This window comes from Etheostoma cragini, chromosome 12, assembly GCF_013103735.1.
Source record: "Etheostoma cragini isolate CJK2018 chromosome 12, CSU_Ecrag_1.0, whole genome shotgun sequence".
Classification (NCBI taxonomy): domain Eukaryota; kingdom Metazoa; phylum Chordata; class Actinopteri; order Perciformes; family Percidae; genus Etheostoma; species Etheostoma cragini.
This window is the reverse complement of record NC_048418.1, coordinates 1,075,463-1,077,636: the sequence shown is the minus strand read 5'-3', so window position 1 is coordinate 1,077,636 and position 2,174 is coordinate 1,075,463.

The following is a 2,174-nucleotide window of genomic DNA, read 5'->3' as shown; positions in this document are numbered from 1 at the left end:
CTCTCTCTCTCTCTCTCTCTCTCTCTCTCTCTCTCTCTCTCTCTCTCTCTCTCTCTCTCTCTCCATCCCTTATGTCTTTCTCCCCCTCTCTGGTTCCAGTCAGACTGCTGAGCGCCTCCCTTCGCACCGGGGACCACATCCTTTAAATCCTTAAATGACCCGCGGCTGAGGGAAGAGAACGGTGGGGGGGTGTCTCCGGATCCAGCGCCCGGATCATGGCATGCTGCCCACCCCGGGCATCCAGCACTGACAATGGGGCTCCGGTCCAGGACCGTCGCTAGCGGCTCGGAGGAGCAGAAGAAGGGCTCCGGCGGCGGGGGGGACTTGTTGGACCAGGGCGGGGGCGGCGGCGGCGTCGCGGACCGGGATGGCGCGCTGCTGCTGGCCACGCCGGCGGCTTCCGGTCGGGACGGCTTCAAGCGCGGCTCCCAGGGCATCGGGATCGGACTGCTGGCCAAGACCCCCCTGAACTACAGCCGGCCGGCCAAGAGGAATAACATCCGGCGGAGGAGGATCCAGAACCTGCTGTACGACGCGCTGGAGAGGCCGAGAGGATGGGCGCTTCTCTACCACGCGTTCGTGTGAGTAAAACATGACTCAGCGGGTTTTATCTCATTTATTTATTTATTTATTTATTTTCTTACAACTTGTGCTGATTGATGGCTGGCTTGTTCAGATTGAGAGGAGCAGCTGGACTCACGTCGAGGTGTCTGCTGTAGGTTGTGGGCTAGTGGACCGGATCAGGGTGTGGATTACAGTGTGTAGGTAGCCTAGATTGAGATGTAGGTTTGTATGAACGGTTTGAGACCTGAGGTGTCTTAAATCTGAAAGGATTCTCTCTGATTAATGTCTTAAAGTCTTAAAATCTGAACTCATTCTTCTCAATTTAGTCTTACGATCTCCAATGTTCTCCCTCTGCAGTTCAGACCTCAGACCCAGAACTGAGAGCCCAGTATTCCCATGTTCCCAAACCCTCTCCCGTAGTTGTTTATAGGTTTACCTGCTAATGATGTGTGTGTGTGTGTAGGGGGGGGTGAAGAGTTTCCTCCTGTCTGTCCCCATAGCTCCTTCTTGGTTCTACCCAATGGCTCAGTCCGGTTCCGGTTCCCCTCTCTCCATCTGTTCCACATTGCAAGGCATTAAGATCCTCCGGTCTGGATTGACGTGGGCTACATTAGCACCAAACCCAGCAGGTGGGCTGTAGTTCTAACATGTGTTCCTGTGTCTCCTTGCACACCAAAGACTGATTTTGTGCACTTTTCAGTGAAGTTAAGAGACTAATAAGTTTGTCCCAGTCTCTGCGTGGACCAGGTGTTGTTTTGGGATTTATTCGTCCCGGGTCGAGGTCCTCGCAGCAGCGAGCGCTCCCAGAGAGGGGGGACGGCTGCAGGACCAGTGGAGTGGGACTCACTCTGGTGCACTAGCTCATAAAGGATCTTTGTGGCCAACTTCATGACTTAATGCCACTAGTTTTACACTTCTTTAGGGAGTTGATGGTGAAAAAATGTCCTTTTCATGAAATTACACCTAACTACACATGCTCCAAAATGAAAAATAAATCTCATTTACATGAAATTACACCCGATTACATATGCTCCACAATTAAAAAGAATTAATATAATAGTTAACTACTGCATACGTTGCACTCTTCATGCACTACTACCTCAACCTGTCTCTATTGTTTCTGTTTAGAGTGTGTATGTGTTAGTGTGTATGTGTTATTGTGTATGTTGTTGTTATATCTTTATTTCGAACATGTAAGAGAAAGTATATTCAAATAAAACAAAACAAAAATAACATAAGAAACAATAAAACGATGTTCATAAACATTGGAGAGAAAAACAACAAACAAGGTCACAGGGGCAAAAAGGAGCAGGAAGAAGTAAAACTTATGTACTCCTACTCCTTTAATTCTTGCATTCCTTCAATATATATCCACATACACATACATATACACACACACACATATATATATATATATATATATATATATATATATATATATATATACACACATACCTATACATAAACACATATATATACACATATACCCTCATACATATATATAAATAAACAAAACTTTCTACAGTGCTTACAGAGATAAAACTAGAGAGATGTCTCACTCTGGAGATAAAACTAGAGAGATGTCTCACTCTGGAGATAAAACTAGAGAG